The sequence below is a fragment of the Sander lucioperca genome, chromosome 2, assembly GCF_008315115.2.
Source record: "Sander lucioperca isolate FBNREF2018 chromosome 2, SLUC_FBN_1.2, whole genome shotgun sequence".
Lineage (NCBI taxonomy): Eukaryota > Metazoa > Chordata > Actinopteri > Perciformes > Percidae > Sander > Sander lucioperca.
The window spans coordinates 25,904,989-25,932,515 of record NC_050174.1 but is presented as its reverse complement, the minus strand read 5'-3'; the positions used below and the strand labels follow the sequence as shown (position 1 = coordinate 25,932,515).

The 27,527-nt window shown below is 43.6% G+C and overlaps 1 protein-coding gene across 14 annotated transcripts in view; it reads left to right on the top strand.

The window, feature by feature from the left end:
- fbrsl1 (fibrosin-like 1) overlaps positions 1-27,527 on the top strand; it is a 318,377-nt gene that overhangs the window by 164,554 nt on the left and 126,296 nt on the right. The gene's annotated exons all lie outside the window — the stretch shown is intronic.

Here is a 27,527-nt window from a genome sequence, read left to right as displayed (position 1 = left end):
ATATTTAGTGATGCCTTGGAAAACGTCAACCCAATCCTTTGAAACATACACTCGCTCACAAATTGTCAGAGGAGGACTATTTTTATCCCTTGAAAGCATCTGTTGCCTTGCCCCAATGCTTTTTCGAACCGTACATTTGTGCTCTTCCCCTCCCATTGTTTCAACGATGTGTCTAGTCTCTGGGTAATAGAGACAGCAGTCGTCCTTTATGTCCTTTGCTTAAAGGGGAACTAATAAGAGGAACATTCTTTAAAGTGCGCTACTTTTAGCTGATGAGTGGCATATGGCAGTTCTTATTGCAGCTTGGAAGCAATCATCCCGACAAACAAAACAACTATAAATGGTTTGTCATCATTAATCTGCCTCAAAGGACTGCAGTTAAAGTGCTGAACAGAGCTTAACTTGAAAAGACCTTGATCTCTGTGCAATTTTTGTTTAGTTTAGTTTTAATAGAACATGTCACATTCCTATTCCCCAGCGGTCGCATACTCACAGATGGATGAAAACAAACAAGACCTTCCAAAAAAACTCTTTTGGCCCTTTGGCTGGAGCTGTCAGTTTGAGTCGGCAGGGGACGAGGCCTTCTCTTTATCTGTAAAGGAGGAAGGGAGGAGTCAGAGGGAGCGGGCAGAAATAGAGGTGGAGGAGGCTTGGTGTTGTGGGGTCGTTGGCATTGTACAAGCAAAGGAAAGTCCAGTAACGAGGGCAGGAAGTTTGACGTTGTCGGTCTCTGCTCTCTGGCTATCCGATGGTGCTATCTGCAGTGTTTGTAGCCTCTGGGCACCTCCTGGGTGCTGAGCTCTGACACAATCTGCTCTGCTGCCGGGCCCGCTTGATTTCTGGGGTCTCCTTATCTGCATGTGCTTCAGGCTTTACAGTATGATGGTTTTAAAGGGGGGGTTGTAGGGTCGGGGTGCTCCAGGGATCTGCCAGGCAGAGGCTGAGTGGGTATGGGGGGAGAGGGAGGAAGAGGAGGAGGAGAAGGCCAGGGGCTGCATAGAGCGTTATGGCTGGAGGAAGAGAGAGGCTATGTGGGTGGAGGGCTGTCAGTGAGGTGGGGAGGGGGTGTGGGAGGGTCAATGAGGCGGGCGCACAGGCGTAGGAAGCGCCACTGGCCACCAATAGCATGGACTGGGCTATCGTCTGGTTGGCCCCTGGCACTGATCGCCATCTACTGCTCTGCCTCTCCACAAACACTCAAAAAATCAAGGCGGTGGATGGGGGCTGGTTATCTGTCACAAGGCACTAAGACGCCTCTTCTTGTTTATGCTTCCATATGTCTCCCTTCTTATGTTGCCTGCAAGGCTTGAATGGCCTCATTTGAATGGGGTACACAAGAATGTACAGTAAAGGAAGTTTCTGGGCTTTAGCGCCAGATTCATGAAAACGGGAAATTGGAGTCGCCAGAGTGTTTTTGGAAAGAGAAAATACCTTTTGTACTGTGTTAAAATGATTTGGCAGTTGCATACAGAATGCATTGTCTGCTGGTTTCATTCATCCAATTGTGTTTTTGCATATTACATCAGTGCATCATACACCATCTCTGCACACATTCTGAAGAAACATGACGTGTCTCCTCGTCAGTCTGTTCAGTCTCTTTTCTCATTTCTTTCTTTGTTAAAAGAAATAAACTAAAAGAGCTAACACATATTTCATCACTTAGTGACAGTTCAAAAGTTGCTAATTTAAATTCAAAGTTTCTGCAGGTTGATGCAAATATGTGTTCAAATGAAGCTGCTCATGGCTAATGATTTCAATGTGTTCACATTTGAGGATTCTAGTGGCAAGTGTTTGCAGGAAAAATACATGTTTGATTTTTGTGTGCTAAAAATAGTGGCCATTGACTTTTATTCTTGCTGAGGTGAACACAGTAAGACAATGAAACACTACAACTCTCAACATTCTCTATATATAGCACATACAGTAATATCAACCTAGTTAAAGTGTTATATATAAAGGTAGCTTTTCCTGTGTCTCTCTATTGACTGACAAAGGCAAAAGGCCAAGAAAACTTTTTTTTTGCTCCACTTGCCTCCATTCCTCACGTCTTAGTCCCTCCCACCGAGGAGGCACGGGAGAGACGCAAGGAAATCACGGGAGGAGAGAGGCACAGAGGAAATGTGTTTTAGAGGGATGAGACATCCTTTCCTCTGAAGCGTCTGCTGCTGTCTGTATCCTCGCCTATAGCTCCTCGATGATCCCTACTCGATGCTCGCTCCTCAGGTGGAAATAAGAGCTTTGAGACGGCCTTCACTGAGGAGGGCCAAACAGCATCCAGTTCAGCTGAGGACCGAGAAGTTGAGGAGCTATCGAATAAGCAATGTGACAAACACCCAAAGAAAGCGGAAGGGCCGAAAATGAGTGAGATCCGGCAGAACCTCCGGCGCCATCAGAACTATCCCGTGAATGAAACGTCATCGATATAGACTACTGCAGGGCAGACAGCACAATAAAGAAACTATACCTTAAAGTGTTATATATCTGTACAGCAAACTACCCTAAGTTACTTATTCATATAAACATGATGTGTTTATCCAGGTGATGAATGTGCTAGACGTGAATCCCTATAATAACCTATACCCCTATTCAGGGGTGTGGGCTAATCTCTGGACCGTTGAGTCCAGCAGCGATATGTAGCAGCAGGACTGAGACTCGCTATCTTGCTCTCTTTGGAAGACTGGATATGGAATTGTTTATCAGGCCGACTCTCTCCTGTCTGCTTTGTGCAGGCTTCATTATAGCAGCGGCTATGTTTGGGAGACAATATCTGTGCCTTGTTTCCTGCACTGCTACCTGCGTGTTGTTCCACTGGAGATTGGCCTGGGCTCTGGTGATTTTATCATCCTCTCTCAGGGGCTCCTTGATAAAGAACCCAACATCCCCCCCGCCCCCTCTGCGCCTGAGAGATACGGGCTGCAAGAGACGGGGAAAATGTCGAAGAATCTCACTGCAACTCTCTGCCCATCCTGTCACTGCCCCTGGGCTGTATATACTGTATAGAAGAGGAGCCGTTTTGGCTAAGCGAAAAAGACAACACAACTCCCTTTCCTTTCAGATGAAGTGATTGAGCTTTGGTCTCCCAACCCCATTTTTTTAAAACCACCCAAGGCCAAGCTACGGCTCATGTTTTCACACACGATAAAAGCATAAAGCTTTGTCTGTGACAGTATAATCTGACTAGTCTGTTTTGGGAGGGTTTATCTCTGCAATGTCAGGGAGTAAAACTTTAGCCCGGGTGTTTGGGTTGAGCGAGAGTGCTCGGAGCTCTCAGACACACCCATTCTTTATTTCCCCAGCTCAGGTTGTCATAATCATATTTAACGCTATATGTGTCTACACTGTAAAAAGAGCAGTCTCAGAGTCATTTGTGCGTTCCTAAACAGCCCTGTTTTAATTGATTTGGCATTCCCGACCTCCGCATTGTGGCAAACACACTTCCCTGTCTGAGTGACGAGGTTTTTTTACAAGATCTTTATCGAATACAAGGATTATGTCACTTAATTATGATAGAAGCCATTAAAAGCTTCACGCTTTATTAAACAATATGACACAGATTCCATGGATTAAATGCTAAACACACCAATTGAAAGGAAATGGAGTGTAAATTATATATTGTACTTCTACAGCACACAGAGCTTTGAAAGAAAGCCATGGTTGCTTCCCCCACAGTATATGAAATCTCCTAACTGCCTCTCTGTATATCACACTGTCTGCCTCTTTCACTCTGCTTACTTTTCAGTGGGGTGTGCAGGTGTCTCCATACCACCCGCTCTGCACATGGTGAAAATTAGTGAAGGAAACCAAGAGCCCAGCAGGAGTGGGCCGGGGCCCTGACATTGTCCTGGCCTTGGGGTGGGGCGCTGCCTATCAGGGGCCTCTCTATGAGGGCTGTCTGCCTTGAAAAACCTATTTGTTTATCCCCGTGTGCGGTCCGGCTTCAGATCCTGGGCCCTGTTGCTCACCGCGCACCAGGGACCCGGGCTGTTGCCGCTAGCAACAGATAAAAATTGCTGTTAACCACAGCAGGGCCCACAACACATCAATCAAGGGTTCTGCAGATAAAGGCTGCAAGCTTCTGGGGCCTCGGCTGAATGGCACGGTTGAAAATCCTTTTCCAGTGGCTGAGCACACACAGCTCTGATGGTAGAGACTAGTCAGCTATCATTCAGAGTGGAGGGAAACTTCATTTTCAGCAACGCAGCTCAGGTTTTGTTCTAATGGAGATGCATTAGAACGGCACCAAAACAAAGGGGGCTCTGGGAGAGGTCATTTGAATATAAAGGCGACACTGTGAATTAGTGTTGACTGGGCCTCAGAAGAACCAGCCCAGGCATAGTTCAGTTGTTCCAAATGAACTCTTAATTGCTTTTGCCACTTGGCTTTGCTCTCAGGGCTGCTTAAAAGCTGGGACGTTCAGCTCCACCGCGTTCCCCATACCCCGTTCGTTAGGACTGAATTGAGATCAACGACTGGAAATGGTGACTTCAGTGGTTCATTCTAACCTTTTTCAATCTAGTTCCACCACATTTTTAAAGCAGAAGTATGGTGATGGCTGTGGTGCCTGGTAATGAAAAAGAACAATACAGATCTTTTCTCATATTAAATCCAGTTAATGTATTCCCAGAAGAAGCTCTACGCTATCACCCATGTTGGAGTTAGTCCAAATGAAACACAGGCTCTCATGGGTAAAATTATTAGTTTTATCCCCCTAAGCCCAGCCTTGATTATCATCACTCTTAGTTTGTCCTGGATGCACTGTCCCCTAACTCACATTTGCCCCACTTTAAACAAATAGCCCTATAATGTAACAATCAAACAATGCTCTGAGGGTTTGTTTACTGCAGGCTTTCTCCCCATTAAGTTTCACGGACACTGTAGACAAATAAAGTGGTAATTCCACTTTATCATATGTTACATATACCACAATCAAGCAGCAATTACATGCTCCTTCCATTTGTAAGAGCTCCCAATGCCGACGTGGATGTTTTAATGAGGGCTGTAATGAACGCTCAGGGTGTTTGGCAAGTCTCCGAGATGTTGCCGGGTTTTTTATGGCTCCCCATTATAACGTACAATTTGCATCAGCAAATTACAATGCTCCATATCATTATCCTGCACCAAGGCCCGATCATAAATTAGAGCTCCAATTACAAACATCTATCTGGGAACTGAATATGATGGCAGCCCACCAGAAGCAGGCAGGAGGGAGAGAAAGCCTCCTGTGGATTGTGGGATGAGACTTCCATAGAGGTGTGATATTCTCATAAACCGCCCTTATGGGGGAATTCATGCTTCCACAAAAAAATAGACCGTTTTGGGAGGGAAAGAACGTCTGCTAGGACTGTTTTGGGAGTTCCATATGTCATATTTCACGGCGCGCTGCACATTGAACTTTTGGGTATTTTAATCGCCTTCCTTCTGCTAAACACAACACCCACTGATTATGGTGGCTGACTGTTCCACACTCCTCGTTCAAAGCTATGTATGCCTGTCCATTCAGCTGTGCAGAGGAAGGGCCTCGTCCATTGTGTCTCAATTCAGACCCAGCTATGTCTCTGTCTCCTCCAGTCTCCCTCTGTCTGACTCTCTCTCCCTCTCTCATTCAACTTGATTATACACTGGAGGGAACATAATAAATCATAGAGATTTATCATGCTGCAGCTTATTAATTCAGCGCCACAAGTGTAATATTAGTCTGTGTCATTTAAAGAAGCAGGCATTGCAGCATTACCAATGTCCCCCAAGGAATCCGGTGGAAGCCATTTTAGTTTTGGGCAAAACCTCACAAAAAAAAAGAAAGAAGGTATTTTATGAGACTTTTCATATCCCAACACATGTCTTGGTTGTTCTTTTCTCTTTCTTCTTGGTAACACACCTCTCTTACTCTGACTGATATGGAGATTCAGTGCCTTCCTCTCTCCTGAGCGCTAACAGTTGTTGTAGGGCAAACAAACAGCAGTGTACCTGTGATGGCTGCGTTGCCTGTAATCCGCGACCTGTGACCAAATCTCAAATGGAGAGGTAGAACAAAAGGCGTACACCAACAAAACGCTTCAGGCGGCAAGCAGAAACCACCTCTACTGATGAGACAAAAGGCCTGCGGGTCTCCCGCAAACACACAAGAGCTCCCCGACACCGCGCAAACAAAGCCTGAAATTAAGAAGAGCCAGAGGCAGGCCCATTTCTACAGCAAAGCTAAAGTGTTCCTTTTTCATGGCCTCGGTGGATTTCAAGTATTGGATTGTAATAGGGCCGAGCTACGAAACCAACGCTTTGCCATTTTCAGTCACAGATTTTGAGAAAGCAGGTTTCTCATCCTTTTTCTCTCTTCTCTTTTCCGGCTCTCTCAACATTCACAACTCTCCCCCCCCCACACACACACACACACACACACACTTTCCGCTATTTGTAAAGGTACTAAAACCTTTTTCAGATGATGTTTAATTCATATTTTGTTTTTGCATTTTAACCTTGCATATCTATAGGATCAAATGCCTCTATCTGTGCTTTTTGGCTGCAATGCCAGCGTATAAAGGATGACTGCAAGCCCTTGTTTGAGTTTGAGAGGTCATGAGATCAAGAGACTTTCTTCCATATTCACAAACACCTGCTGGCAATTATTCCTGCTATCTTTGTTTCTATGAATCTATTAGGGTTAAAGCTCCCACCCACCTCTCTTAACTCTACACGCACAAGTACCTATTCCAAAACGTCTACAGAAAAAAAAGTTATACTAAGTAGGTCATGTTCTGCCACTCGTCTTCTAATCACTCAACGAAGAGAACACGATTTCCCTCCATCGGAGCCCCTGAGCCTTGCTCCTGGGATTTCAGTGAGCAACATACACTCATTTGATTTTCTGGCATGTCTTTTCTCCTTTCCCTTTCTCTCTACACCCCTCTTTTTACTTTCCTTACCTTGTATCTGACAGTACACAGGCAACACCTACCCTTCCTCCAACTTCACCACACACACACACACACACACACACACACACACACACACACGCGCGCGCACCACAGCCCCTCCTCCTCCCCCCGTATCTCTCTCTCACTTGTCTCTCCGTCTCTCTCAGTGGAGAAGGTGTCTGACAGTAACAGCAGGTAAGGTATAAGATTACAGGAGAAGCAGGGGCAATTATACCTCCAGCTGATGCTGGTGTGTTTATGAGGAGAGTTACTGTTAATGGCAGTGTTGTGGTTTCTCCAGAGGCCAGAGCATGGCTTAGGGAAACCTGCTGTTTTTGTCAGCCTAGCTTCCTGCCATGATGCTGTAGATGAGGGTTTTTTTTCTGTCCACCTGTCTGATTTTTGTTCTTTCTCTTTCGCTCTCTCATGCCTCACAGACTCTGAGAGCCTTCAGTTTGGGCTGCTGTGCCTCTGTGTTGCCTGTGGCCTTGGTGGCACCAAGCGGGTACGGGTTTCCTGTAATGTGCTTAACCAGCATTGAGGTGCTGACTAGTTTGCAACACAAAAATAGCTTATTAAGGTCATAGCAGCTTGGTAAAAGCACATTGGTAAACACCTGTACACACACACACACACACACACACACACACACACACACACAGGCCGGTGTTTGCAACTGCAGGTCTCTCACCAGCGTTTTGGCTGCCTTGCCATTTCCGCCCTACGTGCCCTCTCACACGGCAGGCAGATCGCAGCGATTGCAGAGGAGTTTGTGTTTAGATAAAGGAGCTTAATCATAATTGCATGGGGTTTCCAGTCTAGCGGTGGCACTCTCCCAGTAACTGTTCTGGCTCGCAGCGAGAGGTTTCAGCAGTCCTGGGAGATACAGTGGAAATACATCACAACACATTTTTAACTCTACACCAATATGTTTATTATGGCACTGCAAATTCCATTTACTGTAAAAAGCAGTTTTTGAAAGCAAAACGGAAATGAAGAAATGTACTTTGTATATCAAACACATTAAGGAATAAACAAACAACATAAAGATACACACGTTTGTGTTAATCCAGTATACCTTTAAATGTATTGTGTAGCCCTGCCTCACAGTTGTTATTTCCCACGTTTGACCATATGTAAATCTGGTCGCACTTAATTTTACAGCACATTAATATGACGTTATAAGACATACTTTGTATCAAATGAGACCAAACTAGAAATAATGTGGCCTTAACTAGACAGTCAATGAACATGTATACCCTAATTAGACACCATACAGCTAAATTATACTATAATTAGTTCATTATTAGGACGTTATGAGCTTTTCTTTGTATCAAATTACACAGTTAAATGCGCTGTTGCTTTCGCAAAGTATCTCTCGACAAACTGAAATCAAATGGCTTTGTGCCCTCATCAGATCGCAAAAGACTGTGATGTAATTAAATAAGTATGAGTATAAAAAAGTGTAACAGGATAAGTGGAAAACATAACTGTGGGAGCAAATTAATTTCAAAATAAAAGTCCCTAACATAAAGTTTAGAATTCTTCATAATTAATAATTAGTGTCTAACTATTGTATAATTTGGGTCTAATATGACATTACATGCAGTTTCCAATAATTAGCATAATTTATGAATGTGGTGTCTAATTAGGGTATAACTGTGTTTGTTTACTGTCTAATAAAGACCATATTATATCTAGTTTTGGTCTAATTTGATAGAAAGTATGGCTTAATTACGTCGTATTAGTGTACTGTACAATAAAGTGCGACTGTAAATTCTTATGCACTTCTGTCGGTGCCAGATGGTGCTAAGACGCTATTTGCCTTTTGTTTCCTCCGATGCTACACCTGTTGGGGCTGAATCTACCTGTTTCCTGTCTGTATCCTCTGACATATGTCTGACATATTACCTGTACTCTATTTGTGGAGCTATAATCTGTAACATTACAGAGATCGTACAGAAGCAGTGGATCAAAGTGTTAATGAGTGTGTAAATTCAGTATTTTAAGTGTCACTTCCACATGCAGTTCACTCCTTAATGTCCCTTATGGCTGCTGAGTCGGTTTACAGTACAAAACATTCCTTGAAACCGACTACAAGCCCAGTTGTAGATGCCCTGGCTTAGCTGTGACCCAATTACTGACGGTTGGTTGTTAATGTGTTTGGCGGTCTTCAAAATGAAGGTTCTTTTACCATTTCACTCATTGAAAGTGGCTTCTGATAGAAGAGCCAGCTAAGTGCCAGGAAATGTTAATGAATGCCAGACTCACCCACCAGTCTCCTGCCCACAACCATCCACGCTCCAGACCCCATCCGCTGTGTCCTCAGCGTGTGGTTGGCCTTGGCCCCGATCACACCGGGGCACATGGGAGATTAACTGGGCTGGCTTACTCACTCAGCAGGTTCCCCGACTCCCCTCCACTCATCCCGACCCAATCTGCCAGCTAGCCTCCTGCTCCACGGAGCCATGGCAGCAGGGCACCACAAGCCCGGCCCGCCTTCATTACGCCTGCCAGATGGGCTGAGAATTAGATTCAAACTCCCACCATGGAGGGAGGGAGTGGAGAGAGATTGAGGAGGGAGGAAGGGAGAGAGGTGGCAGAGGAAGAGGGAGGAGGGAAGAAAGTTGTGGGGGGAAGAAAGTAATGGTTTTTGTTTTCATTTATGTTGCAAGTTATTACATTTTAATGTAACACCCCTGGGACCTGGTAGCATTAAATGCCTGTTCTTGAATAATCGACACTAACTGCAAGCAAATGCTAGGGAGAAATGAAATTAGCGAGCGCAGCAATTTGGCACAGTGATTATCGGCTCCTTGGAGGCACTTCCTGATGATTTAAGAATGCTAACATTTAAGCAAGTCAGATCTCATTACTCTTCAAGGTTAAATCGAGCTGTGTCGGAGGGGAGGCAGATGCTTGATTGGAAATAGTGCTTCCTTGTCTCTCTGTGTCTCTCTTCATCTCTCTTTGTTTATGCTGATGTTTCTCACTTTTGCAGCAGCTCACTGCAAGTGAAAAAGACTCAGGGCTGAAATCTGTCAGACCCTGATGACACCTTTTGCCAGCACTTAATTAGATCAGCAATACTCGGTTTCCAAAGTCTAATTTGTCCTTTGCCAAGGATCATCACTTGTGCTACAGGCACTGTCATGCCAAGTGCCTCAGCCTGGTTCTGAATCTCTGTGTGCCACACATTCCCTTTCACACAGATGTATGGCTGGGCCCTTGGATGAACAAAAGAAAATTGGGACATTTTTGAATCCACACCAAAGGGAAAGTGTTTATTACTTTTCAGACTGCGCCACAAATGTTCTTTTATACTGTATTTTTCTCTGCTATTCTCACTCGTTCTATGGAGGCAGAAACGATTTTCAAAGCAATTTCAGCCCTGGCATCTTCCGGTCCAGTGTTTACCTCAGCCAGCCATACACATCTGTTCTCCACACAAACTTGATCCAATTAGGTGACACCAGACAATGGCTTACTCCTCCATGAGCCCAGCACAGCGCCAGGGGTCCCCAACAATACGGAAGTGTTTTTTCTTCCATTACGGGGCGTCAGATCCTTTTAAAGGTGTTTACCCGCCGCCGATGTGTCAGCCCCTGTTTCCAAAAGGGGGCTCAGCTGGGGAAGTGATAGGCGATGAGGATAATGATGCGAGTGGGAGCAGTGTGGCGGATGCAGATGCACTTTACCGTGCTGTGTGTGATAAATCCCTTCCTCCGCTGCACTGCACCCCGCAAAGTTGAGGGACAGATGGGTTGGACTTTTATCTCCATTTTCTAAATGCAGGAGAAATCAAAACATTTTTCACTGCCGTGATGAGATTTATTTAAAGCGAGGCAGGAGCAACAAAGCTACTTTGGGGAATATGTCTATTAGTTTTTCCAAGCTGTTGTTTTCTCATGCAGGGGGGGAATCATTGCAAGTCAAATGTAATCATCCCGTCGTTGGGTTATGCTCCGTCTCGAATAATAATATTAGGTTGGTCCCTGGCATTGCCTACATCAGACTTGTAATTTGAATTTCTGAGACACAAGTAAGAAGGCTGATGTTAATCACAACCAATCACTGATGTTATGGCTGTTTTTTTTTCTTTCTTGTTTATAACAGCTTTATCTTTTGGCACATCTTGAAAATTTGGCAGCCTGAATTCATTATCTGCAGGGTTTCATGTAGTCAACAAACATGGTGTCTGTAATGTGGGATTTTGCTTCCTCCTACTTACATGCTGTGTGCACTGTACCGCATCTGATGTCTCTGCATCACATTTCGTCTTTGTTGTGGCCAAAAGGATTTCTGGATTATAACAGGGTTACCCCAGGAATGAAGGGGGGGGGGAGCCTCTAAATTGTAACCAGGCATTTCCACATGAAACATTCATGCTTAAGAATGATTAGCAGAGATTAAGGTGGGTTTATTTTGCCTCTTAGAAGGCCCCGTGACAATTTGGAAATGGATTGAGAGCAGCTTTTGCGAGCACAGCCTCCTTAATCCAGTGCCACGAGTTCTCACCCACCTTTGCTGAATTATTTACATTAAAGTTCTCACGTCAGCTTTGGAGCCAAGGGCCAAAAGGTACCATGTGTTAAACTGCCTGCACCTCAAAGCATCGGAAGCAGGGAAAATATTATGTTAAGTGTTTCCAAGACTTTTAATGGAACATGGTCTGCAAAGAGAGAGATTTGTCAGTGCCACTTGAGGAGCTATTCTGCAGGTAGTAGACCCCCAAAAAAAATATATGTTGCATTAAGTTTAGAGAGACTGTGTCTATTGTAATGGGAACAGTAGCTTGTACATTTTCTATTTCAAAGACTGACAGATGGAGTGCTCAGATCAAATAGTGGTCCATTCTCCCAGCCAGTGATGTGAATCCATCTCCCCATCCAAGCTATTCTGCTATCATGTATCCCATTTCCATATCGCCTCCCCATCATGTATATGAGATGGAGCCCTCCCATGTGCTGGATGATGTGGTCCCCAGATAGATTCATTCATACATAATGATAAAAGATGGGTTTGGACAGGGCTACTTATTTGACAATCATTGAAGTGCCACTGTGATGGATGGCGAGGAGGACCTGCACCCCTCTCCCCTCCCACCCCATAGCCATGGCTCCCTCTTCTGATCCCCCCTTATTCATTTTACCCGGCCAAGCTCAAGGTCTCGCATCACTTTAAAAGAGAAATATCAAATTGAATTAAAATTGCGCGCTCACCCAAAACAGAGGCCCGTGCGCCTTAAAAATCACACATCTGTTCCCACAATTCATTGTTGCAAAGTCAATCCCTCTCTCTCTCCCTCTCTCTCTCTGTCTCTCTCTGAGCGCGTGGTAATGTGAATTATTCATGCCAGCGGGGCCGCAGCGTGCTTCATCATGTTAAAGTGCCCATGACATTACTGATGGAGCCACCGACGCCCCCGCACTGCTCGCTATGCTAATGCATTTGGAAGGAGGAAAAAATAAAAGAGATGGCAGCACCTCAAGGGATCAGCAGGACAAGAACAGATCACCTATTAGAAATTAGTACTTGAAAGTCTAAGTCCTATCCAATCGCAGACGATCCCTTACCTTTTTAAAAGCAAATCCTGTGAATGAGGAAACCAAACATTGGTACTGTTCCAGGGCTTTGAATCAATCAGTCAACCTTTCACAATTAAAGTAATCAGGATACGTGGCACCTCTGTGGCAACTGAGAGCAGTTGAACAAGTGAATAAGTTTCACTCATTCCTTTCCCCACCCACACTTTACCAGCTCATGCTGAGATTCAAAGGTTTTTGCTGGAATACCTTTCTGCTCACTGAGGTAGTGCATCTCCGGAACACCCAGGGGATTACTTTGTGTTAGCATGCAGCAGTGCTGGGAGCTCTTGCTGTATTTATCAGAACACTGAAATTCAATAAGCCAGCTCATTGTAAGAGCCAAGAATTAACTTTGATGGCGATATTGAATGTAGAGCATCAGTTTAGCTTGTGGAAGAATATACTTGCACTGAATGGTGCTGTAGTGCACATAATGTGGGCCCGCGGGGAGAGGCCATCATTCAGCTCCATTTTTTTGTCCCTCAGGTGTTTGTATTCATGGCTAAGAATGGTCTGATTGATAGGGATTTCTAAGCCAGCAGACTATCTCATCTCACATCTTCATATCTGCTCGGCAGATTCATGCAAAAGGAGGCCTCTTTCCCAAATATTATTTCTTGATGTTGTAAATCGATCTCGCAATGAGCCAGTGCAGTCTGACAGAGGTTTTAAACAAAGAACACAAGCACAGAATAGGGAGGAAGCGGAGAAAAGAGGCTGAACATTGTATGAAATATTTCCACTGTCAGTTTGTGTTATATCGGCCTCCGATGTGCTCTTTGTGAAGCTTTTCTCACCTTTTCAGAAACCGCCCGCGCGTCTGTAAAGGTGCTGGGCGAGATGAGCCCAACTGATACTGTGGTTCCCACACGCTTTGCCTTCTGAAATTTCACAACCAATAGCGGTTACTGACAGAGGGGGCCTGATAAAATCTCACCTGATTAGAAAAAAGAGAGTAAGAGAGGCAGTGAGAAAGAGTGGAGGCAAGGCGAGTAAAAACTAGCAGAGATAGCGGGCCCCATCAGATCTGAGGTCGTGTCTAGGTTTCAGTTGACACATCTCTGGCTGGCCCCGAGTGCACCACGCTCTCCACAAATGAGTGGGTTGAGTCAGGACTGACGCATTGCAAACCACACTGGCATTGCTTTATCTCCTGATTGCAAATTTGAGAGAGATTCTTCAAGTGTGATTACAACTTTTTCCCTTTCAGATCAGAGCAAACCAGGTCAACACTTTTTGAATATTATCTAACTATAACCATATTAATCCTTGAGGCAAACATTTTACCTGACAGGCCTTGTATGTTGAAATCGTTGTTTTTCAGAAAATGAAAAAAGGCTCATTTGAAAACATTTTATTATTGAAATATTTACCTCAGGCAAAGTCTTGTCACTGTTTAAATATTTGTAAAACCCACAGACAGACATATAGGGTGACCAATAGCATTCATTTATGAAATAAAATGAACATGACAAAATATGGAGATATGAGTTTTCTGCCTGACAGCGACGATAAACACATACATAAATCACCTTTTCTTCCAAGGTTAATAACTGAAACCATGACATATGCCACCCTGACACAGTCGTGTCCCCTGGCACTGGGCCCCACTAAGGTCAGCCATGTGGGAGAGAAGGGGGCACTCCAGAGGCCGAAAGATGAGCCTGGCCCCACGTAGGCTGCAGATCTGGCCCATAAATAGCCAAGTTGCCGGGCTCCTGGGAGCTGCGATGCTGAAACTCAGGGATGCTATCGCAGTCAGCCAGCCGTTTTTTTGTTGAGAAGAGGAAGGAGGAAGGAAGGCAATAGATGGCATCATCCTGTTTGGTCTTTTTCTGACTTAGTCTGTCATGATTATTCTCTTTATCTATGATCATCTCTGATTTAACATGCTCCAGTTCGTTCCTGTCATTCAAGCTGAGGTGATGTGATGAATTGTCTAAGTTATTAACTAACAAACCCAGTGATTTGACTTGCTCGACAGCGTACGTGGGGTGCAAGTGGCAACCTAGATGAATATAATGAATGATATTTTGTTTCCCAAACACAGCACTCAGCCCGGAAACATAATTCATATTTCACAATCACTATAATTGGAACCTTTTTGTTTTTTTGTTTAAGGCTTTCAAATTTCAGTAAATTGACACATGTCACAAAGGGTCCGCCCAACTCCCCTTCCCTCCTCCCATTAGAGATGCTTGTTAGCAGAGCTGCCATAGGCCCTCCTCGCTGTGACGGCTCAGTCACAATCTATTACGCTGACTGGATGCCTACGCTTCTCATAACTGGCACCAAATATTGGTTTTGCTGATAAATTCTGGAAGAAAAAAAAAGCCACATTAATGATGAGAATAATAAACAAGAGGCTTGTCGGCAGGATGTGGGTGGCTGTCCCATGGGAGAAGAATCTCTGGGATATAGAAATAGTTCCAGCATCACCCAACAGGGGTTCCGCCACCTCCCCCTCACAATCTCCAGTGCCTTGCAGCTATCGAGGCACTTGTATGGCTGTAGTAAGACAGCAAAGTTTTCATTTACCAGCTACATAGCTCCCACTCCGAAAGCAAGCCTTCAGGGTAATGTTAGGTCTTTTCATAAGTTACAAAGATGTAATTAGACAAATTAGCTCAGCAGACACTCGGGGTTGCGTTTTTAATGGCTGCGTGATGCCTAGGTTGGTAATTAGCAGGCAGCCGCTGCTCCAAAATCACACATTGCACTCGAGGCCTTGCATTCGTAACCTGACAACCAGTAGCAGCACGGTAATGAAGGCTTTTGTATCCCACTGGCTTGGTTTGTCTCACTTGCCAGCCAGGTTTGATGTCGGAATTCACGCTGAGCCACTGTGCAAATCTCTTGTTTATGCCCAATGTATCATTTTATTCCAGGTGGAGCATGCCGTCCTTTCGGCACAGTGATGTATTCAAATCAAACGGATGTGTTTTTGCCTCAGAGGCGCAGACTTTCATTTGAGCCAATCACCTTTATGGCTCAATTCATCAAGGCCTTGGTCTACGTGGCCACGTCTCTTGTTGTGAGTAGCACCCGGGGAGCCGATGAGCCATTTCCACACGCCCAGCTCCTCTCCCACTTTTAATGACTTGCCGATGGTGATTTTCACCAAGCGCCTGTTTTTTATTGGCTCGGAATAAATTCCCCTTCTCTCTGACACTAGACATTCTCTTTAAATTGGATTGAGGGGGCTGAATGCCAAATCGGAAATGACCTAGCAAAATGCAGATTAACTTGTGACAGAATTTATTTGTCCATTTACTGTATGTGTCCATATTAAATTTGTGACACTGTGTTTATCACAAATATGACTTAGCTGCAAGCTTTTTACCGCTGTTACAATGATGTTCAGTCTTCATGTGCAGCAAGAAATGGATTTTCTCTCCATTCTCCATTTATTTCTATACAACCTCAAGCACTACGAAGGCATGTATTTGTACTTGTGTATTTCATAACATTTGTCATTATCACAAAAATATTACAGTCAGCTGCTTTTAGTCGTGCGTTGATTGTGTCATACTTCCCTTCCTTCAGCGGAATTCCCTACATTTAGTCTGTTGTGGTTCTACACACAGATACAAACAGATTTGATAATTATAATCAATTTCTATTTAAAATCCCAATCCAATAAACTGGACCTATTGAAGGATAACACCATTAGCTGCTGTATGTAAGGAACTGCCGTTTGCCCTAACCTCTCCCAGCAGCTTTGTACCACATACTGTCTTTCTGTCCTATTTGTGGGGGCAAGTTAGCCCAATGTTCTGACTTCACCGATGTGGGAAGGGGATGATTGGGAACAACGTGCTGCGAGTGGATAGCGGCACACATCCACAGGAGCTTTGTGGACCAGGGAGATAAGGCTGGATCCCACAGCATGACAGGGAGACCGGGACTGGGAAATTGAGGACAAGAGACTGCAGCCTTAAGGCCAAAAGACTCAGCAGAGAGTAATGAGAGCCAGCTCACACCGAGGATACTGCCCAAACTGCCAGAGAGAGAGAGAGGGTGGGGGGAGGGGGGAGGAGGAGAGTCGGAATAACAACCTTGGAGCGCAAATTAGCTGCTGCGCCATAGGAGCTGACGTAGTAGAACGTGGAAACAAAAGGCACAAATGACAAGGAACAGTTTTAAAGGTGCCTTTGATTCCAGGTGCAGGAATGTGACCCCTGTTGGGACAGACACAGTTACATGAACACCAGACTGGAATGCAAGAACGTAACACTGCATTGTTTAGTCCCAAAATGTGTGTCAAAATTATTATGTGGCGTCCTCGGTTTGTTATAATGTGGCAGTGAATGAGACAGTAGAAGAGATGTCATGATAATTGTACAAAAACTTAAAAAAAAGAAAAGGAAAAAAAAATCAGTGCATTTCATGATATCTAGCCATGATACTCAGAAGTTAGCTTTAATCGTTATTTTTAAAGTAACAAACTATTAAATGACAATGTGACAGTGTGAAAGGGGTCGCGGTCGAGAATTATCACCTGAATCTGCAGCTCTTTATTATGCCTTTTCATCTAGCGCAATCATCCGGTCAAAACTTCTATTTGTCCAATACTTTGGTTCATGAGCAAATACTTGCAAAACTAATGACATTACATTATAAAGAGCCACCGCTGCACTTTGTATTTAGTGCTAATTAGCAAATGTTAGCATGCTATCATGCTAAACTAAGACGGTGAACATGGAACATGGAATTTTTTTTAATCTAAACTATAAGTAGACCTCCAGAGAATGAGTTTATACCACAATACAACAATACAAGTACTAATCACTCACAGGGTCAGTTGGAATTAATCAGCCGCCATCTTAAAAGGAAATGGCTCTCATCTCACATGGGCCATAGGAAGATCCTCTGAGGGCACAATCTGAGTTGAAAAATACTTTTAATTTTGAGCCTCACAGTTTCTCAGGCGTGGATCCTGGCCCATCCATTATGCGTGATGCCTTTAGATTCCTCTAATGGAATTCTGCAGTTCTGTTCCTCTCTCTATCTCTTTCCCTTTCTCCTTGTCTCTCTCTCTCTCTCTCTTTCTCTCTCTCTTTCTTTTTTATGTCACACACACCAAGCTTGTCCATGGCAGGCCTGCCTATGGCACAGGACATGTTGGATCATTTGATTCCAGCTAATGAGCGGAGTTAGCCCAGAGAAATGCATAAATGAGTTGTGGCCTGCCCAGCTCCTCCTGCTGCCGGTCTGCAGTGTGAGACTACTGGAGGCTCTCAGCCAGCTCTCTGGATGGGGGCTGATTGTGTCATAAGTAGGGTTGGGTACCAAAACGCGGTGCCAATAGGGCACCGGTTCTGACATATGGTAGTAACGAGACCAAATAAGAACGAAAATTTTGGTTCCTCATTTCAGTGCCTGACTTTTTTTTCTTTTTTTTTCAGAAGTATCGCTGCACGGGATGCTATGTTACCGTTAGCTAGTAGCTGGATTAAACCCAATGGTTAAAATGCTGACAGCTTACGTTAAGCGGTATAACGTGTGACTGTATTTCCCTGGAGAGGATTCCAACACCAGGACGTAACGGTGCGTTCACTTGAAAACTCCCCAGCCTTGTGGTGCATTTTAAGTTATTGTAAAATACCCTTTTCCCATCTGGTGCTTGTTTTTGTCGTTTACCAGCAATTTACTGGTGAAATAAGTCATTGTTATAAGTTATTGTTGTTATTACATTATTAATCAATCATTTAATTTTGACCATATGGCCTTAGCAATAAACATGCCGTTCTTTAATGTTGCCAACTGTCGTTTTGTGCTCCTTTTTTATATTTTCTATTATATAATATATTATGTATATATTTCGGTTCAGGCACCGGCACCGTTTTAAAAGTATCGATTTAGCACCGGTATCGGAAAAAACCCAAACGATAGCCAACCCTAGTCATAAGGGTTAAGATACAGTACGTACGCTCTCCTAGAGGATGATGCTGGAACCAGGGAACCTTATAGTTCGACGGCAAAGAAATTCTATCTTTCTAAGTATTTTTTATTGTATTTTCTGAAAGTTACTCAAAGTCTTAGCTTGTTTTTCTTAAAGATCAGATGTCTTTTTCACTTTTTAATTGTTTATTTAATTAACTAACCCCCGTTAAAGCCCTATGCTTAACAGGCCAATTTCCAGTTGCTTAGTCAAGTGTCATCAGTAGCTGTTTTGCAGGTATATGCGCAAACACTTAGCCATACACTGCCGCGCACATGAATACAAACACAGACAGAAACTCCTAACCACATGCTGTCTTCACCCTCACAGTCAGTTACGCACGTGCATATACTCATATAACATGGTCGAACCCACGCCTTCCGTCTCATCTATATATTCTCAGTCAAAATGAAAATACTTGACACGTTGTAGTGCTTTGCGTTTTGATTAGCGAGAGAAGGGAAGTGGTAATGAACTGTGAACGCGCTGCTTCCTTCCATTTGGAAACCAGGCATCAGCTCATTCCTCCGCTCTCTTTCGCCGTATTACTATTCTGTCCATACACAGCTCCCAATTAACTCTGGCGTCCCTCTCTTCCCCCTTTGTTGATGTTTAACATAAGAATGACTATTTGCTCCATTTTCTCAGCACATCGGCGATGATGATATGCCTGGTTATGGATGAGCTGTGACATTATGACACCCGCTGCTGTTTTTTCCCCAAAGCGTTTGGCTGATTTTGTTGTTGATGTTTGCCAATAAACCTTTTTGTAACTAGTTGTTGTAGACAACTAAGATGGAATGTGTATAACAAGAATAAATAGACAGACAGACAGAATGTGTGTTAGCCTCTTAGCAGGCTGTAGTTTTTCCACATTTCTCTCTCCTCCAAGTATGGAAATGTTTTTTTCAGTTTCACAGCATTGTTTGCACCCAAACATCTCTCAGCCAAAACTTATTTTTCTTCTTTTGTTTTACACAACATCTCGTTGTTCCAGCTCTGAAAAACAAAAAGTGTGAAATCACATTTCCTTTCTATCTCGCCTGTAGAATCTGCAATAACAGCCCCGCCCTCGCCTGCCTCGCAGACGCTGGGAGATGTGGCGTGCGACGTGTGTGTATGCGTGTGTGAAAGAGAGTGTGTATCAATCTTTTGTCATTTTTAATACTGCAGTCTTATCGGGAAAAATGACAAGCTCAAATGAGCCGGCGCAGCAATTACCACAGTGAGAATAAACGTGGGTCCGTGTGTGTGGGTGGGTGTGTTGGTTGGTTGGGGGCTGGAGGGGGTTGGTGGTTGTGGGACCATTTACAGCTTGCTGATGAGAAACCCTGCTGTTCTCCTCATCACCCCTTCCTCCTCGTCCTTCTCCTTCAGTACGCCACAAAGACAAACACTCTTCCTCTCTCTCTCACACACACACACACACACACACACACACACACACACACACACATACACACACACACCCCAGGACACCTGTAATTAGGCTGTTAAGTGGCACACAAATACTCACATAATGGTTACTGCAATGTCCAATAGATATCTCCTATGGCTCTGGAAGCACTTGCAGCACATGTAGAACTGTGTTATATTATTAGAGAGAGTTATACTCCATAAAATCAGTTTGGAGGGATAAACTCTCTCTGACATTTACATTTATTATTCATAGTAAACACTTGAGGCCAAACTTTTGCAATAACTAGTCAATAAATAAAGCAGCTGAATTGCAAAGTGTGCACATTTTTTGTGGCAAACACACCAACAGCTCTATCACCCGACACACACACACACACACACACACACACACACACACACACACACACACACACACACATATAGATCCATCGTCCTCTAAAATGGGAGAGGGACACATCAACACAGCGAGAAAAGCCTGGGGAGGCCACGACATGCAGAGGGATGTAGAGGTGTCAAACATGGACGTGTCAAACAGTGCCCACTCACCACCCAAACCTTCCCTCATCCTGAGTGTGTGTGTGTGTGTGTGTGTGTGTGTGTGGGGAGCTGTGGAGCTGTGGAGTGTGTACACTGTGTGTCCGTGGGCGGCTGTCACCTCTAAACAGCAAAGTTTTCAAATGACAGGCCCAGGCGATGACAGTTCAGCTACTGCCACCGGGCAGGTTAGAGACGGGAGCCTCCCTCCATCTAACAACCCCTCCACCCTCTCTCTCTCTCTCTGTCTCTCTCTCTCTCTCTCTCTGTCTCTCTCTCTCTCTCTCTCTCTCTCTCTCTCTCTCTCTCTCGCTCTCTCTCTCGTGTTGTGACTGCTTGTGACAGGACTCGCCGGTTTCTTGCTGTTTATTCCATGTGGTTTTCTTGCTACAACATGTCTGCACTGTGCATATTTTTTCCCAGCATGTGCACAAGTCTGACATTAAGCTGTTAAGTGTGTATGTTTAAGAACAGCTATTTTATTACATGTACATATTTATGTTTCCGTCAAACATATGAATTTACAAAGCACCGGGGTGTTGGGCAGCCACAAAATATCAACAACAATGGGAATGAGATGAAAACACAATGGGAGCGAAGGAGTTAATTCAGTGCTTGGCGTGTGCATGTGCGCGTAATCCTCTAAACAGCTGGAATTTTAGAGCCATGTACATGGTAATTGAAACATTACCACTGCGGTGGTGCCAACAATCAGAAAGGATTTCCATGGGCGCCTGGGTAGCTCACCTGGTAGAGCAGGCGCCCGTATATAGAGGTTTACTCCTCGACGCAGCCGCCGCAGGTTTGACTCCGCCCTGCGGCCCTTTACTGCATGTCATTCCCCCTCTCTCTCCCCTTTCATGTCTTCAACTGTGCTATATAAATAAAGTCCTAAAATCCCCAAAAAATAATCTTAAAAAATAAATGAAAAATATTTCTATTTGTAGCCCTCACCCTGGGCCAAAATATCCCAGGATGCAAAATCTGGTTAATACACCTTTTTGTCTTCATATATATTTGACTCTAGGGCTGCCGCTAACGATTGTTTTCATTATCGATTAATCTGACGATTAATTTGCTCGATTAATCGATCAATCGCTTGTTCTATAAAATGTTCATCCCAGTTTCCCAAAACCCAAAAGATATTCAGTTCATGATTAGAAAACAGAGAAAACAGGAAAACTCCATAGCTGAGAGGCTGAAAACTGCATTTTCTGCCATTTTATGCATGAAAGATGAATTTAACGATTGATTAACTATCAAAATAGTTAGCTAATTATCTGTCGATCATTGCATCTGTGTTTGACTCTTAGTGCAGCTCAGACTAAAAATACATATACACTTTGGGGGGTAACAATATATTTTGCTACCATCTATGTTGTTTCTGTTGTTTTCCCCCATTTAACTTTCCCTATACCTGTTCACAGTTAAGGGATTTCCCACAATGGGAAACTCCTTGAATCAAAAGTACTACAACCTTCTCTGTTATAGCGACATTATATGCATTCTTTGTAGTACCAATTCCCAGCCTTGAACTTACACATACAAGTTTGGTATTGTGTTTTGAAATTGTGCCTTGTGGGTGGTTTAATTCAAAGATGTGACTTATTGAACTAGTCCTGGGATATGTCATTTCACGTTGGCGGAGCAATCCCTCACCTGTGGATGCGGTTCAGTTTAATTTAACAGCCTGCAACAGCTCATCGATAGTTTGTCCCACAGCACAAAGAGAATGAAATTGGCTGTGACAGCATATAGAAGCTATTGTAGGTTATATCTTTATAAACAGACCTCACACAAGAAGAGATGGAAATGGATTTCAACTGGAACACACTCTAGTGAAATACATTTGTGTTGTGTGCAGGCGGCACGTTGAGTGAATTTCAAAGTGACCTCAAAGTTAATCCTTGCCAAGGGTGTCGTGGTAGCTCAGGAGACTAATGGACACAGTGTGGATTTGGGACTCAACAGCTAATATTTGAATCCACCTCATAACCTTTGTCATGTATCACAGCTTCTCTCTTGGCCTTTTTTTTCTTGTGTGCGTGTTGTTTTATGTGGCCGCCTAGTAAAGCAGAAGAGAAGTGTGTTTATGGCTGCTTAGCCATGCACATATGGATGGCTGGATGTTGGCTTGCACATGGATTTATCTCTTTATCTTCTGATCAAACAACAGCAGCTTTATTGGCCATGACAATCACAGGCTCTGGCATGCATGTATGATGGGCCATGAATAGCCATATTACCATTCATTTGCATTTCTGTGTCTCAACATATGGATTTAAATGCTTGTCAAACATAATGTAATTAACAGTATTGGGGAAATTTGTATATCTTGAGAGAATTCCCCAGGGAGCTCTGCAGATAGAACCATCTCTGGTTGTTTTGTTTTTTTGCACCCATTGACACCATTGTAAATGTGTAGCTTGATAAAACTGCAGCACACGAGTTATTGATGTAAGTTACTCGATTTATAGTCTCGCTTTGCCAGACCATCCACACGCTGCAGAGCGGAGGAGGGTCTGGCTAGTCCACACAGCATCCCGGGATGGGAGGAAAACGTGCTCTGGTTTATTGGCAGTTAGTCATAGTCCTCATGAATCCACCGGAGTTTAAAATTCCAACACAAAGAAAAGGAAAGAAATGGACATCGGCGAAAAGACACGCATCCAGCGGAATTTCCTGCGGCACCGGAGCAATCCCGGAAGTGGAACGTCAAGGATATAGACTACTCGATTTATTACCTCTGAATTTAGAGAATTTAGAGGTAATGTAAATGCATTGGATGTGCTGTGGTGAAATGTGACCATAACAGAACATTTATCTCCGATTTATCTTACTTTTAGTGTCTCTTCCAGAGAAATCAACGGTGTCGTGATCTTATTTTCAGATGGACATTGATGCGTTTTTGACAGTTTATCAAAAGTTATGGATTGATTTCATTGTGTCGAGAGCCATAACAATTGATATAGGTCGGGTAAATCATCAGTTTAATTAAAAATGAAAATCTTCAAACCACTAAAAGTAACAGTTAAGAGACTATAGCAGCTACTACAGCAGCAGTATAGGAATCACCTGAGGAGAATGTCTTAGATAAAAGCCCATCTTAGTCCCTGGTATTTTTCTTATTGGCTCCATGTCTGTTTCAGGCCAGTTCACAGAGTTACAGGTCATATTGCTCTCCATCTGACTCCATACGCTTATCCACATACCACCACCCAAATGCACCAAAATGCACACTCAGGTATATACACTCAGATGAACTCCACAGCACCCAGACAGATGGAAACCATTATTTTGATTCTTAACTCAAAAGGAAATCATTTCATATCACAAAAAGCAAATTACCAGTCGTCCAAATATTTAGGGAATGAGATGAATTGAGACCTCTTTCTCTGCATTGGCTTCCTGCACGGAAAAACTCTAATTTGGGATTTAAAACAAAGCTGGAAAAGGAAAATAAATGTGGCGGTGGGGAGGAAGCCCCGTTGTTGACCTCTGTGACACGAGAGGCGAGGCGGCAGGGGCGATTATGGAAGTGTGTTCTTTGATTTTAGAGCTGGGCTCGCTCTGTGCACAGGATGCCATGTGTCATACAAGGACCTGGGCCTCAAAGAGGAGGAAGTGTCTCCTTCATGGCACTTTGCAGCATAACTGCCAATTCAGTATTTGCCAGATGGCCTGTAATGGACAGGGAAGCAGTCCAATACACGTCATTTCTTGTTCCTTGTCAAGGTATGGACAGCCCATAATATTTACCTTCTGTAGCTATAAGATAAAACACTATCTGTGTACCAAAGTCTACAATATGGACTACTAATAAAATGTCAATAATACATGTGAGTGTATTAATCAAACAAGGTGGTTGATATGCTCAAGAACTTGACTCTGTAATATTAGTGGGGAGATATTCCAACAGGAATTGTAGTCATTAGTTTTTGTAAATCATCTCATTAATTCCTGAAGCTGTGACAACTCTGTTAATAATTGCAATGCTCGATTTCGTCAGGTTGTGCAAGTTTACAGAGGCTACCCAGTGATTTGGAAACCTTTATTTGGCTAATGGATGAACGAAATGACAAAAAATCTCACTTGTGCTCCAAATTCCCACAGATTGCATGACTCTTAACTTAGAGCGATGGCCTTAAGTAGCACCATTTTTTTCCCTCTTACCCTTGCAACAGAGGGAACATTTATTTTGCACCTAGTTGTTCCTCCCTACTTCCCTCTCCTCCATCTCTCACCTTTTGACCTAACCCATCTTTGATTATCCCTGAGAAATATGGCTTCTTTGACTCCAAGGGAGCGCAGGAACAAGAAAATGTCCTTGAGCTATTTGTCTTGCTGCTTTTGTTTCGCTATACATCTGCACCAAGCGCTGTCAGCCAAAGCTTTCATTCCCTTCTTCCCTTTACTTCATATCTCCTCCCACTGCAACATCGAGACAGCTGGGTGTCTGTTTGTGGTCTATTCATAATTGTGCCAGGGTAATTAAGAGCTTTCTGTAAAATGATAGCTTTGTCAGGCTTCTCAGATGTTACCTAACAAGGCAGCCTACAAAGGTGTCAGTGTAGCGCATTCATCATTGTCATCTGGGGCTAATTACCAGCCTATAAATCACTCCTCTGACCCGGACCAGCCACCACTGGAAGGAGCTAGGCTCTGTTAAGGTGGATCACAATCCTTCTCTTGTTTAATGTATTTTTTTTATCTATTAGCAATTAACATTTGTTTTGTGATCATCAACTATTTTGATAATTTTTTATGATTTTATTTAATGATTATCAATAAGCTAATAATCTAATGTACTGTGTGCATTGCAGGATCCCTGCCTACTCCATTGTATTATACCGCAAACTCCTTTAAAGCTGAACGAAGCGGAATGAGATAGCATTCTCTGCAGCATGCAGGGCTTTAAGCGTCCTTGCCCTGACTTTTACAATGATAGGAAGGTTAAGTTATCACTGTGTTGCCGCCTTTCAAGCATCCTTCATTTCCACTTAGTTACCAGATCAAGCAATCCCCGGCCAGTCTATAAAATCCCACAGCTTACTTTTCTTTAATTAAATGCCACTTGTAATGCTCCCGGTGCACCCCGTATATATCTGCGGCTGTAGCTGATGCTTTAAAAAGGAAAGAGCCACCTTTACTGCGGCGCGCCGTGTGCAGCTCGGCTGCGCCAAGGGGACCGAGCAACCAGGCATCCATCTTAACAAGGTCACACCGTTTGATTTTTAATATAACGGTCAGTGCTCGTGCCCCTCGTCCTCCTTTGAAATATTAGCGCTCATTAATGATGTTGAAGCGGCCCCGCCTCTCCCCTCCTCGCAAAAAAAAAAAAAACAGCAATAATTTTGTACACGGGGGTGTGCAGAGTCAGATCTGTGCTTAGACCTGCTCCCACTCACTGCCAGGGGCTGGCCCAAAGCCTGCTTTATAGGCCAGCTTAATGGCATTCATTATGCACACTTAACTGTAATTCTCTCAGATGGGTTGGGGAAGTGAGGCGATTAGCTGTTAGTTCCAAACGTGGGTTGCCTTAGACTTTGACCTTTTGTTTTGGACATGAAAGATGATGTCTCTGCCTCACGCAGACAGATTTCCTATCTGCAGTCTTGTCTGCACTTTATGTTTTTCTCCTTCCTTTTTACATGTCTGCTTTAATAAATTATGTCTAATCAGGAGGAAGTAGGCTAAGATAAAGTAATGAATTGGATCTAGAAAGATCTCGTTGTCCTTGTGCATATATACGTTTGTGAACTTTGGCCATTTTCCTCAAGGCTTGTTAAAACGTTATAGCCTTTTTCTTAAGAATCTATTCCATTGGGCTTTCAGCGCAAGAGCTGAGTTAAAGTGACTGGAAGTTGTTTTCACTTCAGATTGCTGCATCTCCGAGATGTAGAAATGAGAGCGTAGAAGGTCTGGGTCAAAAACATCTCACACTCCTACACAAACAGCTTATTAGACGCCAGCTTTTGTAGAAGAGTTTAACTTTTCTGTACTTCTTGTTTTCTGCAGCCCACTCATTTAATGTAGCGGGAAAAGAGGACAGACATTAACAGCAGTGCTCTGTAATAATCTACTACGCATTTGCCTTTGTTGTCCTAATTCCGAGCTTCAAATCATGTCTTCAGAGAAAGCACTGAATCATGACCAACAACACTGCTCAGTCTGCTGGATGACGTGTTTTCTTACTCCCTCTCTGCTGGTTTACTGCCCGACTGCTGGCCTGAATCTTCCATGTGAAGCACAGCTTACGCAAGCAGTACCCCCATAACAAATTACACCAGCACCTCCTCTCAACATGACTTATCCTCCTGTGTAGATGGAGATGCGAGACATTCCATAAGTTATTGTGCTGTGTGCCCTTGGAGCTGACGGTGTGTTTACTCAACCCATATTCCTCTCTGCCTCCTCCATGGTTCTATTCCCTAAGAGAGGTTTCCAGGTCACAATACGACCAAAACCGCAAGAACACACTTCTCTGATCCTCCCTGTTTGGATGCACAAAGTAACGGCCGCTGTCAGGGAAAATGTAGGTTGTAAATCTGCGGGCGATGACCTCATAAAGTGTGCTTGACCTCTAGGATGAGGAGGCTGAATGGGCCATGCACCATTAAGTTCGCAGACGCCTTCAGGATTGGATTTCAATGCTCAAACTGTATGCAGTCAGAAGCAGCACTTTAAAAAGTCACCGAACCGATGACCTGCACCACTGACCAAAGAAATGTGAATTTAACAGTTGAGCACAGTTTTTATTGACGTTGTTTTAGAGTCCTGAAAAGAAAAAAAAATCCACCTTACTAGCTCAAATTGAGTATAAGTGAGTATGAAAAGTGGGGGTGTCAAGTAGCGGTAAATAACTGGCCAGCATTTGCCAGGAATAGCAACAGAGTGTGGCAGTTTTTATAGACACTCATCACACACTGTTGATCTTATATGACGATTCCACTTTGTGACCAGATGGAGCGCAGTAAATTTAAAGACATGCACAACTGTCCCTAGAGACTCCCAATATGTTTGCAAAAAGCCAGAATGTGAATTACATTTTTGTTGAAACACAATATATGTAAAATAAAGGACAGAAAACTATTTGTTTCTTTTAGGCTGCGTTTCCAAGGGGCCTTTTTCAAC